Below are 16,530 nucleotides of genomic sequence, written 5' to 3'. Positions count from 1 at the left end.
CTATTTTTTTCTCTAAATTATTTACCTATTTTTGTCTATTTATTTACCTATTTTCTATATTTAATTACCTCGTTTGTATTCTCTACTTCATTACCTATTTTTCACAATTTCTTTATCTATTTTTACTCTAATTTATTTACAAATTTTTTCTTTGTTTATTTACCTATTTTTTCCTCTAATTTGTTTATCTATTTTTTTCTCTAATTTATTTACCTATTTTTCTCTATTTATTTATCTATTTTTCTGTATTTATTTACCTACTTTTTTTCTGTACTTCATTACCTATTTTTCTCTATTTATTTGCCTATTTTCTTCTCTAAATTATTTACTTATTTTTGTCTATTTATTTACCTATTTTCAGTATTTATTTACCTCCTTTGTATTCTCTACTTCATTACCCATTTTTCTCTATTTATTTACCTATTTTTTTCTCTATTTATTTTCCAATTTTTTCTCTATTCATTTACTTTTTTCTATTTATTTACCTCTTTCTTTCTCTAATTTATACACCTATAATTTCCTCTACTTCATTACCTATTTTTCCCTATTTTATTTACCTATTTTTCTCTGTTTATTTACCTATTTTTCCCTATTTTATTTACCTATTTTTCTCTATTGATTTACCCTCTTTGTTTTCTCTATTTTACTTAACTATTTTTTCTCTAGTTATTTACCTCTTTTTTCTGTATTTATTTACCTACTTTGTTTTCTCTACTTCATTACCTATTTTTCTCTATTTATACACCTATTTTTTCTCTACCTAATTTACCTAATTTTCTGTATTTATTTACCTATTTTTCTCTATTTAGTTACCTCTTTTGTTTTCTATATTTATTTACCTATTTTTCTCTAGATAATTTACCTATTTTTTCTCTATTTATTTACCTATTTTTTCTCTATTTATTTTCCAATTTTTTCTCTATTCATTTACTTTTTTCTATTTATTTACCTCTTTCTTTCTCTAATTTATACACCTATATTTTCTCTACTTCATTACCTATTTTTCTCTATTTATTTGCCTATTTTTTTCTCTAATTATTTACCTATTTTTGTCTATTTATTTACCTATTTTCTATATTTATTTACCTCGTTTGTATTCTCTACTTCATTACCTATTTTTCACTATTTCTTTATCTATTTTTACTCTAATTTATTTACAAATTTTTTCTTTGTTTATTTACCTATTTTTTCCTCTAATTTATTTATCTATTTTTTTCTCTAATTTATTTACCTATTTTTTTCTATTTATTTATCTATTTTTTCTGTATTTATTTACCTACTTTTTTTCTGTACTTCATTACCTATTTTTCTCTATTTATTTGCCTATTTTCTTCTCTAAATTATTTACTTATTTTTGTGTATTTATTTACCTATTTTCAGTATTTATTTACCTCCTTTGTATTCTCTACTTCATTACCTATTTTTCCCTATTTTATTTACCTATTTTTCTCTGTTTATTTACCTATTTTTCCCTATTTTATTTACCTATTTTTTCTCTATTGATTTACCTCTTTTGTTTTCTCTATTTACTTAACTATTTTTTCTCTAGTTATTTACCTCTTTTTTCTGTATTTATTTACCTACTTTGTTTTCTCTACTTCATTACCTATTTTTCTCTATTTATACACCTATTTTTTCTCTACCTAATTTACCTAATTTTCTGTATTTATTTACCTATTTTTCTCTATTTAGTTACCTCTTTTGTTTTCTATATTTATTTACCTATTTTTTCTCTAGATAATTTACCTATTTTTTCTCTATTTATTTACCTATTTTTTCTCTATTTATTTTCCAATTTTTTCTCTATTCATTTACTTTTTTCTATTTATTTACCTCTTTCTTTCTCTAATTTATACACCTATATTTTCTCTATTTATTTACCTATTTTTCTCTATTTAAACACCTATTTTTTCTCTACCTAATTTACCTATTTTTTCTCTAGTCATTTACCTATATTTTCTCTCATTTATTTTCTATTTTTTCTCTGTTTATTTACCTATTTTTTCCTTTAATTTCTTTACATATTTTTTTATTTACCTTTTTTCTTTGATTTATTTAGCTATTTATCTCTATTTATACACCCATTTTTTCTCCAGATAATTTACCTATTTTTTCTCTATTTGTTTACCTCTTTTGTTTTCTCTACTTATTTACCTATTTTTCTCTGTTTATTTACCTATTTTTCCCTATTTTATTTACCTATTTTTTTTATTTATTTACCAATTTTTCCCTATTTTATTTACCTATTTTTCTCTATTTATTTACCTCTTTTGTTTTCTCTATTTACTTAACTATTTTTTCTCTAGTTATTTACCTCTTTTTTCTGTATTTATTTACCTACTTTGTTTTCTCTACTTCATTACCTATTTTTCTCTATTTATTTGCCTATTTTTTTTCTCTAAATTATGTACCTATTTTTCTCTATTTATTTACCTATTTTTTCTCTAGTTACTTACCTCTTTTTTCTGTATTTATTTACCTCCTTTGTATTCTCTACTTCATTACCTATTTTTCACTATTTCTTTACCTATTTTTTCTCTATTTATTTTCCATTTTTTCTCTATTCATTTACTTTTTTCTATTTATTTACCTCTTTCTTTCTCTAATTTATACACCTATATTTTCTCTATTTATTTACCTATTTTGCTCTATTTATTTACCTATTTTTCTCTATTTAGTTACCAATTTTTTCTCTAGTTATTTACGCATTTTCTTTCTCACTTATTTACCTATTTTTTTCCTCTAATTTCTTTACATATTTTTTTATTTACCTTTTTTTCTTTGATTTATTTAGCTATTTATCTCTATTTATACACCCATTTTTCTCCAGATAATTTACCTATTTTTTTCTCTATTTATTTTCCTATTTTTTCTCTATTTGTTTACCTCTTTGTTTTCTCTACTTATTTACCTATTTTTCTCTGTTTATTTACCTATTTTTCCCTATTTTATTTACCTATTTTTTCTCTGTTTATTTACCTATTTTTCCCTATTTTATTTACCTATTTTTTCTCTATTGATTTACCTCTTTTGTTTTCTCTATTTACTTAACTATTTTTCTCTAGTTATTTACCTCTTTTTTCTGTATTTATTTACCTACTTTGTTTTCTCTACTTCATTACCTATTTTTCTCTATTTATACACCTATTTTTTCTCTACCTAATTTACCTAATTTTCTGTATTTATTTACCTATTTTTCTCTATTTAGTTACCTCTTTTGTCTTCTATATTTATTTACCTATTTTTCTCTAGATAATTTACCTATTTTTCTCTATTTATTTACCTATTTTTTCTCTATTTATTTTCCAATTTTTTCTCTATTCATTTACTTTTTTCTATTTATTTACCTCTTTCTTTCTCTAATTTATACACCTATATTTTCTCTATTTATTTACCTATTTTTCTCTCTTTATACACCTATTTTTTCTCTACCTAATTTACCTATTTTTCTCTATTTATTTCCCAATTTTTTCTGTTTTATTTACCTCTTTTGTTTTCTCTATTTATTTTCCTATTTTTTCTCTATATATTTACCAATTTTTCTCTCTCATTTATTTACTTATTTTTTCTCTGTTTATTTACCTATTTTTCCCTTTAATTTATTTACCTATTTTTTATTTACCTTCTTTTCTTTGATTTATTTACCTATTTTTTATCTATTTATTTACTATTTTTCTCTACCTATTTACCTCTTTTTTCTCTATTTATTTACCTATTTTTCTCTTATTTAGTTACCTCTTTTTATCCTCTATTTATTTACCAATTTTTTCTCTAGTTATTTACCTCTTTTGTTTTCTCTATTTACTTACCTATTTTTTCTCTAGTTATTTACCTACTTTTTTCTCTAATTTATTTACCTCTTTTGTTTTCTCTATTTATTTACCTATTTTTCTCTAGATAATTTACCTATTTTTCTCTATTTATTTACCGATTTTTTCTCTATTTATTTTCCAACTTTTTCTCTATTCATTTACTTTTTTCTATTTATTTACCTCTTTCTTTCTCAAATTTATACACCTATATTTTCTCTACTTCATACCTATTTTTCTCTATTTATTTGCCTATTTTTTTCTCTAAATTATTTACCTATTTTTGTCTATTTATTTACCTATTTTCTATATTTAATTACCTCGTTTGTATTCTCTACTTCATTACCTATTTTTCACTATTCTTTATCTATTTTTTTCTCTAATTTATTTACAAATTTTTTCTTTGTTTATTTACCTATTTTTTCCTCTAATTTATTTATCTATTTTTTTCTCTAATTTATTTACCTATTTTTCTCTATTTATTTATCTATTTTTTCTGTATTTATTTACCTACTTTGTTTTCTGTACTTCATTACCTATTTTTCTCTATTTATTTGCCTATTTTCTTCTCTAAATTATTTACTTATTTTTGTCTATTTATTTACCTATTTTCAGTATTTATTTACCTCCTTTGTATTCTCTACTTCATTACCTATTTTTCTCTATTTATTTACCTATTTTTTCTCTGTTTATTTACCTATTTTTCCCTATTTTATTTACCTATTTTTTCTCTATTGATTTACCTCTTTTGTTTTCTCTATTTACTTAACTATTTTTTCTCTAGTTATTTACCTCTTTTTTCTGTATTTATTTACCTACTTTGTTTTCTCTACTTCATTACCTATTTTTCTCTATTTATACACCTATTTTTTCTCTACCTAATTTACCTATTTTTCTGTATTTATTTACCTATTTTTTCTCTATTTAGTTACCTCTTTTGTTTTCTATATTTATTTACCTATTTTTCTCTAGATAATTTACCTCTTTTGTTTTCTCTACTTATTTACCTATTTTTCTCTGTTTATTTACCTATTTTTCCCTATTTTATTTACCTATTTTTTTTATTTATTTACCAATTTTTCCCTATTTTATTTACCTATTTTTTCTCTATTTATTTACCTCTTTTGTTTTCTCTATTTACTTAACTATTTTTTCTCTAGTTATTTACCTCTTTTTTCTGTATTTATTTACCTACTTTGTTTTCTCTACTTCATCACCTATTTTTCTCTATTTATTTGCCTATTTTTTCTCTAAATTATGTACCTATTTTTCTCTATTTATTTACCTATTTTTTCTCTAGTTACTTACCTCTTTTTTCTGTATTTATTTACCTCCTTTGTATTCTCTACTTCATTACCTATTTTTCACTATTTCATTATCTATTTTTTCTCTAATTTATTTACAAATTTTTTCTCTGTTTATTTACCTATTTTTCCTCTAATTTATTTATCTATTTTTTCTCTAATTTATTTACCTATTTTTTCTCTATTTATTTACCTCCTTTGTTTTTTCTATTTATTTACCTCTTTTTCCCTCTATTTATTTACCTATTTTTTTTAATTAGCTATTTTTCTCTATTTATACACCTATTTTTTCTCTACCTAATTTACCTATTTTTCTGTATTTATTTACCTATTTTTTCTCTATTTAGTTACCTCTTTTGTTTTCTATATTTATTTACCTATTTTTCTCTAGATAATTTACCTATTTTTACTCTATTTATTTACCTATTTTTTCTCTATTTATTTTCCAATTTTTTCTCTATTCATTTACTTTTTTCTATGTATTTACCTCTTTCTTTCTCTAATTTATACACCTATATTTTCTCTATTTATTTACCTATTTTTCTCTATTTATACACCTATTTTTTCTCTACCTAATTTACCTATTTTTCTTTATTTATTTCCCAATTTTTTCTCTTTTATTTACCTCTTTTGTTTCTCTATTTATTTTCCTATTTTTTTCTCTATATATTTACCTATTTCTCTCTCATTTATTTACGTATTTTTTCTCTGTTTATATACCTATTTTTCCTTTAATTTATTTACCTATTTCTTATTTACCTTTTTTTCTTTGATTTATTTACCTATTTTTTATCTATTTATTTACCTATTTTTCTCTACCTATTTACCTCTTTTTTCTCTATTTATTTTCCTATTTTTCTCTATTTATTTACCTGTTTTGTTTTCTCTATTTATTTACCTATTTTTCTCTAGTTATTTACCTATTTTTTCCTCTAATTTATTTACCTATTTTTCCCTATTTTATTTACCTATTTTTTTTATTTATTTACCAATTTTTCCCTACTTTATTTACCTATTTTTCTCTATTTATTTACCTCTTTTGTTTTCTCTATTTACTTAACTATTTTTTCTCTAGTTATTTACCTCTTTTTTCTGTATTTATTTACCTACTTTGTTTTCTCTACTTCATTACCTATTTTTCTCTATTTATACACCTATTTTTTCTCTACCTAATTTACCTAATTTTCTGTATTTATTTACCTATTTTTCTCTATTTAGTTACCTCTTTTGTTTTCTATATTTATTTACCTATTTTTCTCTAGATAATTTACCTATTTTTTCTCTATTTATTTACCTATTTTTTCTCTATTTATTTTCCAATTTTCTCTATTCATTTACTTTTTTCTATTTATTTACCTCTTTCTTTCTCTAATTTATACACCTATATTTTCTCTATTTATTTACCTATTTTTCTCTATTTATACACCTATTTTTTCTCTACCTAATTTACCTATTTTTCTCTATTTATTTCCCAATTTTTTCTGTTTTATTTACCTTTTTTGTTTTCTCTATTTATTTTCCTATTTTTTCTCTATATATTTACCAATTTTTCTCTCTCATTTATTTACGTATTTTTTCTCTGTTTATTTACCTATTTTTCCCTTTAATTTATTTACCTATTTTTTATTTACCTTTTTTTCTTTGATTTATTTACCTATTTTTTATCATTTATTTACCTATTTTTCTCTACCTATTTACCTCTTTTTTCTCTATTTATTTACCTATTTTTCTCTATTTATTTACCTATTTTTCTCTATTTAGTTACCTCTTTTTATCCTCTATTTATTTACCAATTTTTTCTCTAGTTATTTACCTCTTTTGTTTTCTCTACCTAATTTACCTAATTTTCTGTATTTATTTACCTATTTTTCTCTATTTAGTTACCTCTTTTGTTTTCTATATTTATTTACCTATTTTTCTCTAGATAATTTACCTATTTTTTCTCTATTTATTTACCTATTTTTTCTCTATTTATTTTCCAATTTTTTCTCTATTCATTTACTTTTTTCTATTTATTTACCTCTTCCTTTCTCTAATTTATACACCTATATTTTCTCTACTTCATTACCTATTTTTCTCTATTTATTTGCCTATTTTTTTCTCTAAATTATTTACCTATTTTTGTCTATTTATTTACCTATTTTCTATATTTAATTACCTCGTTTGTATTCTCTACTTCATTACCTATTTTTCACAATTTCTTTATCTATTTTTACTCTAATTTATTTACAAATTTTTTCTTTGTTTATTTACCTATTTTTTCCTCTAATTTATTTATCTATTTTTTTCTCTAATTTATTTACCTATTTTTCTCTATTTATTTATCTATTTTTTCTGTATTTATTTACCTACTTTTTTTCTGTACTTCATTACCTATTTGTCTCTATTTATTTGCCTATTTTCTTCTCTAAATTATTTACTTATTTTTGTCTATTTATTTACCTATTTTCAGTATTTATTTACCTCCTTTGTATTCTCTACTTCATTACCTATTTTTCTCTATTTATTTACCTATTTTTTCTCTATTTATTTTCCAATTTTTTCTCTATTCATTTACTTTTTTCTATTTATTTACCTCTTTCTTTCTCTAATTTATACACCTATAATTTCCTCTACTTCATTACCTATTTTTCCCTATTTTATTTACCTATTTTTCTCTGTTTATTTACCTATTTTTCCCTATTTTATTTACCTATTTTTTCTCTATTGATTTACCTCTTTTGTTTTCTCTATTTACTTAACTATTTTTTCTCTAGTTATTTACCTCTTTTTTCTGTATTTATTTACCTACTTTGTTTTCTCTACTTCATTACCTATTTTTCTCTATTTATACACCTATTTTTTCTCTACCTAATTTACCTAATTTTCTGTATTTATTTACCTATTTTTCTCTATTTAGTTACCCTCTTTTGTTTTCTATATTTATTTACCTATTTTTCTCTAGATAATTTACCTATTTTTTCTCTATTTATTTTCCAATTTTTTCTCTATTCATTTACTTTTTCTATTTATTTACCTCTTTCTTTCTCTAATTTATACACCTATATTTTCTCTACTTCATTACCTATTTTTCTCCATTTATTTGCCTATTTTTTTCTCTAAATTATTTACCTATTTTTGTCTATTTATTTACCTATTTTCTATATTTAATTACCTCGTTTGTATTCTCTACTTCATTACCTATTTTTCACAATTTCTTTATCTATTTTTACTCTAATTTATTTACAAATTTTTTCTTTGTTTATTTACCTATTTTTTCCTCTAATTTATTTATCTATTTTTTTCTCTAATTTATTTACCTATTTTTCTCTATTTATTTATCTATTTTTTCTGTATTTATTTACCTACTTTTTTTCTCTACTTCATTACCTATTTTTCTCCATTTATTTGCCTATTTTTTTCTCTAAATTATTTACCTATTTTTGTCTATTTATTTACCTATTTTCTATATTTAATTACCTCGTTTGTATTCTCTACTTCATTACCTATTTTTCACAATTTCTTTATCTATTTTTACTCTAATTTATTTACAAATTTTTTCTTTGTTTATTTACCTATTTTTTCCTCTAATTTATTTATCTATTTTTTTCTCTAATTTATTTACCTATTTTTCTCTATTTATTTATCTATTTTTTCTGTATTTATTTACCTACTTTTTTTCTGTACTTCATTACCTATTTTTCTCTATTTATTTGCCTATTTTCTTCTCTAAATTATTTACTTATTTTTGTGTATTTATTTACCTATTTTCAGTATTTATTTACCTCCTTTGTATTCTCTACTTCATTACCTATTTTTCCCTATTTTATTTACCTATTTTTCTCTGTTTATTTACCTATTTTTCCCTATTTTATTTACCTATTTTTTCTCTATTGATTTACCTCTTTTGTTTTCTCTATTTACTTAACTATTTTTTCTCTAGTTATTTACCTCTTTTTTCTGTATTTATTTACCTACTTTGTTTTCTCTACTTCATTACCTATTTTTCTCTATTTATACACCTATTTTTTCTCTACCTAATTTACCTAATTTTCTGTATTTATTTACCTATTTTTCTCTATTTAGTTACCTCTTTTGTTTTCTATATTTATTTACCTATTTTTCTCTAGATAATTTACCTATTTTTTCTCTATTTATTTACCTATTTTTTCTCTATTTATTTTCCAATTTTTTCTCTATTCATTTACTTTTTTCTATTTATTTACCTCTTTCTTTCTCTAATTTATACACCTATATTTTCTCTATTTATTTACCTATTTTTCTCTATTTAAACACCTATTTTTTCTCTACCTAATTTACCTATTTTTTCTCTAGTCATTTACCTATATTTTCTCTCATTTATTTTCCTATTTTTTCTCTGTTTATTTACCTATTTTTTCCTTTAATTTCTTTACATATTTTTTTATTTACCTTTTTTTCTTTGATTTATTTAGCTATTTATCTCTATTTATACACCCATTTTTTCTCCAGATAATTTACCCCTATTTTTTCTCTATTTGTTTACCTCTTTTGTTTTCTCTACTTATTTACCTATTTTTCTCTGTTTATTTACCTATTTTTCCATATTTTATTTACCTATTTTTTTATTTATTTACCAATTTTTCCCTATTTTATTTACCTATTTTTCTCTATTTATTTACCTCTTTTGTTTTCTCTATTTACTTAACTATTTTTTCTCTAGTTATTTACCTCTTTTTTCTGTATTTATTTACCTACTTTGTTTTCTCTACTTCATTACCTATTTTTCTCTATTTATTTGCCTATTTTTTTCTCTAAATTATGTACCTATTTTTCTCTATATATTTACCTATTTTTTCTCTAGTTACTTACCTCTTTTTTCTGTATTTATTTACCTCCTTTGTATTCTCTACTTCATTACCTATTTTTCACTATTTCTTTACCTATTTTTTCTCTATTTATTTTCCAATTTTTTCTCTATTCATTTACTTTTTTCTATTTATTTACCTCTTTCTTTCTCTAATTTATACACCTATATTTTCTCTATTTATTTACCTATTTTGCTCTATTTATTTACCTATTTTTCTCTATTTAGTTACCAATTTTTTCTCTAGTTATTTACGCATTTTTCTTTCTCACTTATTTACCTATTTTTTCCTCTAATTTCTTTACATATTTTTTTATTTACCTTTTTTTCTTTGATTTATTTAGCTATTTATCTCTATTTATACACCCATTTTTCTCCAGATAATTTACCTATTTTTTCTCTATTTATTTTCCTATTTTTTCTCTATTTGTTTACCTCTTTTGTTTTCTCTACTTATTTACCTATTTTTCTCTGTTTATTTACCTATTTTTCCCTATTTTATTTACCTATTTTTTCTCTGTTTATTTACCTATTTTTCCCTATTTTATTTACCTATTTTTTCTCTATTGATTTACCTCTTTTGTTTTCTCTATTTACTTAACTATTTTTTCTCTAGTTATTTACCTCTTTTTTCTGTATTTATTTACCTACTTTGTTTTCTCTACTTCATTACCTATTTTTCTCTATTTATACACCTATTTTTTCTCTACCTAATTTACCTAATTTTCTGTATTTATTTACCTATTTTTCTCTATTTAGTTACCTCTTTTGTTTTCTATATTTATTTACCTATTTTTCTCTAGATAATTTACCTATTTTTTCTCTATTTATTTACCTATTTTTTCTCTATTTATTTTCCAATTTTTTCTCTATTCATTTACTTTTTTCTATTTATTTACCTCTTTCTTTCTCTAATTTATACACCTATATTTTCTCTATTTATTTACCTATTTTTCTCTCTTTATACACCTATTTTTTCTCTACCTAATTTACCTATTTTTCTCTATTTATTTCCCAATTTTTTCTGTTTTATTTACCTCTTTTGTTTTCTCTATTTATTTTCCTATTTTTCTCTATATATTTACCAATTTTTCTCTCTCATTTATTTACGTATTTTTTCTCTGTTTATTTACCTATTTTTCCCTTTAATTTATTTACCTATTTTTTATTTACCTTCTTTTCTTTGATTTATTTACCTATTTTTTATCTATTTATTTACCTATTTTTCTCTACCTATTTACCTCTTTTTTCTCTATTTATTTACCTATTTTTCTCTATTTAGTTACCTCTTTTTATCCTCTATTTATTTACCAATTTTTTCTCTAGTTATTTACCTCTTTTGTTTTCTCTATTTACTTACCTATTTTTTCTCTAGTTATTTACCTACTTTTTTCTCTAATTTATTTACCTCTTTTGTTTTCTCTATTTATTTACCTATTTTTCTCTAGATAATTTACCTATTTTTCTCTATTTATTTACCTATTTTTTCTCTATTTATTTTCCAATTTTTTCTCTATTCATTTACTTTTTTCTATTTATTTACCTCTTTCTTTCTCAAATTTATACACCTATATTTTCTCTACTTCATTACCTATTTTTCTCTATTTATTTGCCTATTTTTTTCTCTAAATTATTTACCTATTTTTGTCTATTTATTTACCTATTTTCTATATTTAATTACCTCGTTTGTATTCTCTACTTCATTACCTATTTTTCACTATTTCTTTATCTATTTTTTTCTCTAATTTATTTACAAATTTTTTCTTTGTTTATTTACCTATTTTTTCCTCTAATTTATTTATCTATTTTTTTCTCTAATTTATTTACCTATTTTTCTCTATTTATTTATCTATTTTTTCTGTATTTATTTACCTACTTTGTTTTCTGTACTTCATTACCTATTTTTCTCTATTTATTTGCCTATTTTCTTCTCTAAATTATTTACTTATTTTTGTCTATTTATTTACCTATTTTCAGTATTTATTTACCTCCTTTGTATTCTCTACTTCATTACCTATTTTTCTCTATTTATTTACCTATTTTTTCTCTGTTTATTTACCTATTTTTCCCTATTTTATTTACCTATTTTTTCTCTATTGATTTACCTCTTTTGTTTTCTCTATTTACTTAACTATTTTTTCTCTAGTTATTTACCTCTTTTTTCTGTATTTATTTACCTACCTTGTTTTCTCTACTTCATTACCTATTTTTCTCTATTTATACACCTATTTTTTCTCTACCTAATTTACCTATTTTTCTGTATTTATTTACCTATTTTTTCTCTATTTAGTTACCTCTTTTGTTTTCTATATTTATTTACCTATTTTTCTCTAGATAATTTACCTATTTTTACTCTATTTATTTACCTATTTTTTCTCTATTTATTTTCCAATTTTTTCTCTATTCATTTACTTTTTTCTATTTATTTACCTCTTTCTTTCTCTAATTTATACACCTATATTTTCTCTATTTATTTACCTATTTTTCTCTATTTATACACCTATTTTTTCTCTACCTAATTTACCTATTTTTCTTTATTTATTTCCCAATTTTTTCTCTTTTATTTACCTCTTTTGTTTTCTCTATTTATTTTCCTATTTTTTCTCTATATATTTACCTATTTCTCTCTCATTTATTTACGTATTTTTTCTCTGTTTATATACCTATTTTTCCCTTTAATTTATTTACCTATTTTTTATTTACCTTTTTTTCTTTGATTTATTTACCTATTTTTATCTATTTATTTACCTATTTTTCTCTACCTATTTACCTCTTTTTTCTCTATTTATTTTCCTATTCTTCTCTATTTATTTACCTGTTTTGTTTTCTCTATTTATTTACCTATTTTTCTCTAGTTATTTACCTATTTTTTCCTCTAATTTATTTACCTATTTTTCCCTATTTTATTTACCTATTTTTTTTATTTATTTACCAATTTTTCCCTACTTTATTTACCTATTTTTTCTCTATTTATTTACCTCTTTTGTTTTCTCTATTTACTTAACTATTTTTTCTCTAGTTATTTACCTCTTTTTTCTGTATTTATTTACCTACTTTGTTTTCTCTACTTCATTACCTATTTTTCTCTATTTATACACCTATTTTTTCTCTACCTAATTTACCTATTTTTCTGTATTTATTTACCTATTTTTCTCTATTTAGTTACCTCTTTTGTTTTCTATATTTATTTACCTATTTTTCTCTAGATAATTTACCTATTTTTTCTCTATTTATTTACCTATTTTTTCTCTATTTATTTTCCAATTTTTTCTCTATTCATTTACTTTTTTCTATTTATTTACCTCTTTCTTTCTCTAATTTATACACCTATATTTTCTCTATTTATTTACCTATTTTTCTCTATTTATACACCTATTTTTTCTCTACCTAATTTACCTATTTTTCTCTATTTATTTCCCAATTTTTTCTGTTTTATTTACCTCTTTTGTTTTCTCTATTTATTTTCCTATTTTTTCTCTATATATTTACCAATTTTTCTCTCTCATTTATTTACGTATTTTTTCTCTGTTTATTTACCTATTTTTCCCTTTAATTTATTTACCTATTTTTTATTTACCTTTTTTTCTTTGATTTATTTACCTATTTTTTATCTATTTATTTACCTATTTTTCTCTACCTATTTACCTCTTTTTTCTCTATTTATTTACCTATTTTTCTCTATTTATTTACCTATTTTTCTCTATTTAGTTACCTCTTTTTATCCTCTATTTATTTACCAATTTTTTCTCTAGTTATTTACCTCTTTTGTTTTCTCTACCTAATTTACCTAATTTTCTGTATTTATTTACCTATTTTTCTCTATTTAGTTACCTCTTTTGTTTTCTATATTTATTTACCTATTTTTCTCTAGATAATTTACCTATTTTTTCTCTATTTATTTACCTATTTTTTCTCTATTTATTTTCCAATTTTTTCTCTATTCATTTACTTTTTTCTATTTATTTACCTCTTCCTTTCTCTAATTTATACACCTATATTTTCTCTACTTCATTACCTATTTTTCTCTATTTATTTGCCTATTTTTTTCTCTAAATTATTTACCTATTTTTGTCTATTTATTTACCTATTTTCTATATTTAATTACCTCGTTTGTATTCTCTACTTCATTACCTATTTTTCACAATTTCTTTATCTATTTTTACTCTAATTTATTTACAAATTTTTTCTTTGTTTATTTACCTATTTTTTCCTCTAATTTATTTATCTATTTTTTTCTCTAATTTATTTACCTATTTTTCTCTATTTATTTATCTATTTTTTCTGTATTTATTTACCTACTTTTTTTCTGTACTTCATTACCTATTTGTCTCTATTTATTTGCCTATTTTCTTCTCTAAATTATTTACTTATTTTTGTCTATTTATTTACCTATTTTCAGTATTTATTTACCTCCTTTGTATTCTCTACTTCATTACCTATTTTTCTCTATTTATTTACCTATTTTTTCTCTATTTATTTTCCAATTTTTTCTCTATTCATTTACTTTTTTCTATTTATTTACCTCTTTCTTTCTCTAATTTATACACCTATAATTTCCTCTACTTCATTACCTATTTTTCCCTATTTTATTTACCTATTTTTCTCTGTTTATTTACCTATTTTTCCCTATTTTATTTACCTATTTTTTCTCTATTGATTTACCTCTTTTGTTTTCTCTATTTACTTAACTATTTTTTCTCTAGTTATTTACCTCTTTTTTCTGTATTTATTTACCTACTTTGTTTTCTCTACTTCATTACCTATTTTTCTCTATTTATACACCTATTTTTTCTCTACCTAATTTACCTAATTTTCTGTATTTATTTACCTATTTTTCTCTATTTAGTTACCTCTTTTGTTTTCTATATTTATTTACCTATTTTTCTCTAGATAATTTACCTATTTTTTCTCTATTTATTTTCCAATTTTTTCTCTATTCATTTACTTTTTCTATTTATTTACCTCTTTCTTTCTCTAATTTATACACCTATATTTTCTCTACTTCATTACCTATTTTTCTCCATTTATTTGCCTATTTTTTTCTCTAAATTATTTACCTATTTTTGTCTATTTATTTACCTATTTTCTATATTTAATTACCTCGTTTGTATTCTCTACTTCATTACCTATTTTTCACAATTTCTTTATCTATTTTTACTCTAATTTATTTACAAATTTTTTCTTTGTTTATTTACCTATTTTTTCCTCTAATTTATTTATCTATTTTTTTCTCTAATTTATTTACCTATTTTTCTCTATTTATTTATCTATTTTTTCTGTATTTATTTACCTACTTTTTTTCTCTACTTCATTACCTATTTTTCTCCATTTATTTGCCTATTTTTTTCTCTAAATTATTTACCTATTTTTGTCTATTTATTTACCTATTTTCTATATTTAATTACCTCGTTTGTATTCTCTACTTCATTACCTATTTTTCACAATTTCTTTATCTATTTTTACTCTAATTTATTTACAAATTTTTTCTTTGTTTATTTACCTATTTTTTCCTCTAATTTATTTATCTATTTTTTTCTCTAATTTATTTACCTATTTTTCTCTATTTATTTATCTATTTTTTCTGTATTTATTTACCTACTTTTTTTCTGTACTTCATTACCTATTTTTCTCTATTTATTTGCCTATTTTCTTCTCTAAATTATTTACTTATTTTTGTGTATTTATTTACCTATTTTCAGTATTTATTTACCTCCTTTGTATTCTCTACTTCATTACCTATTTTTCCCTATTTTATTTACCTATTTTTCTCTGTTTATTTACCTATTTTTCCCTATTTTATTTACCTATTTTTTCTCTATTGATTTACCTCTTTTGTTTTCTCTATTTACTTAACTATTTTTTCTCTAGTTATTTACCTCTTTTTTCTGTATTTATTTACCTACTTTGTTTTCTCTACTTCATTACCTATTTTTCTCTATTTATACACCTATTTTTTCTCTACCTAATTTACCTAATTTTCTGTATTTATTTACCTATTTTTCTCTATTTAGTTACCTCTTTTGTTTTCTATATTTATTTACCTATTTTTCTCTAGATAATTTACCTATTTTTTCTCTATTTATTTACCTATTTTTTCTCTATTTATTTTCCAATTTTTTCTCTATTCATTTACTTTTTTCTATTTATTTACCTCTTTCTTTCTCTAATTTATACACCTATATTTTCTCTATTTATTTACCTATTTTTCTCTATTTAAACACCTATTTTTTCTCTACCTAATTTACCTATTTTTTCTCTAGTCATTTACCTATATTTTCTCTCATTTATTTTCCTATTTTTTCTCTGTTTATTTACCTATTTTTTCCTTTAATTTCTTTACATATTTTTTTATTTACCTTTTTTTCTTTGATTTATTTAGCTATTTATCTCTATTTATACACCCATTTTTTCTCCAGATAATTTACCTATTTTTTCTCTATTTGTTTACCTCTTTTGTTTTCTCTACTTATTTACCTATTTTTCTCTGTTTATTTACCTATTTTTCCCTATTTTATTTACCTATTTTTTTTATTTATTTACCAATTTTTCCCTATTTTATTTACCTATTTTTCTCTATTTATTTACCTCTTTT

At 21.3% G+C, this 16,530-nt stretch overlaps 2 long non-coding RNA genes across 7 annotated transcripts; both read right to left on the bottom strand.

The window, feature by feature from the left end:
• Nucleotides 1-40: 40 nt before the first annotated feature.
• On the bottom strand, nt 41-3,932 carry LOC143378302 (uncharacterized). The gene is made up of 3 exons (XR_013088125.1): nt 3,736-3,932; nt 2,957-3,212; nt 41-557 (listed from the first exon to the last, which is right to left on the bottom strand). It is a non-coding gene; the product is annotated as an uncharacterized LOC143378302 (long non-coding RNA).
• A 130-nt stretch (nt 3,933-4,062) lies between these two features.
• LOC143378300 (uncharacterized) lies at nt 4,063-16,511 on the bottom strand. Of its 6 annotated transcripts, none has more exons than XR_013088119.1 (4): nt 12,305-16,511; nt 9,413-11,974; nt 5,073-5,441; nt 4,063-4,767 (listed from the first exon to the last, which is right to left on the bottom strand). It is a non-coding gene; the product is annotated as an uncharacterized LOC143378300 (long non-coding RNA). The 6 variants fall into 6 exon arrangements; XR_013088120.1 differs by lacking the exon at nt 4,063-4,767 and having other exon boundaries at nt 5,255-5,441; nt 9,413-11,001; nt 11,180-11,974; XR_013088122.1 differs by lacking the exon at nt 4,063-4,767 and having other exon boundaries at nt 5,255-5,441; nt 12,305-12,601; nt 12,827-16,511.
• Nucleotides 16,512-16,530: the final 19 nt, after the last annotated feature.

This window comes from Andrena cerasifolii, unplaced genomic scaffold (assembly GCF_050908995.1).
Source record: "Andrena cerasifolii isolate SP2316 unplaced genomic scaffold, iyAndCera1_principal scaffold2370, whole genome shotgun sequence".
NCBI classification, from domain to species: Eukaryota; Metazoa; Arthropoda; class Insecta; order Hymenoptera; family Andrenidae; genus Andrena; species Andrena cerasifolii.
The sequence above is the reverse complement of the archived record's forward strand: the minus strand, read 5'-3'. Positions and strand labels throughout refer to the sequence as shown.